Consider the following 249-nt stretch of genomic DNA (forward strand, 5'->3'; position numbering starts at 1 on the left):
GAAAGTTCTATCTTCGCGTAAAAAGTTATTTCATAAGTATAATAATTATCGTCAGTTAACTAATTAACGTGATTTTGGCGTAATGAAGAGTTCGAGAGGAGATCGGATCAAGTAAGCTCACCTGCAAACAGAGAACCTTGCGACCCGACACACTCAGGTGAGAGAGAACACATTGTGACATAGTAGTGTCCGAATATGACAACCAGATCTCCTAAACCATCTCAAAGGTTTTGGGGTTAACTTGGGTTT

The sequence above is a fragment of the Lupinus angustifolius genome, chromosome LG20 (genome assembly GCF_001865875.1).
Source record: "Lupinus angustifolius cultivar Tanjil chromosome LG20, LupAngTanjil_v1.0, whole genome shotgun sequence".
NCBI classification, from domain to species: Eukaryota; Viridiplantae; Streptophyta; class Magnoliopsida; order Fabales; family Fabaceae; genus Lupinus; species Lupinus angustifolius.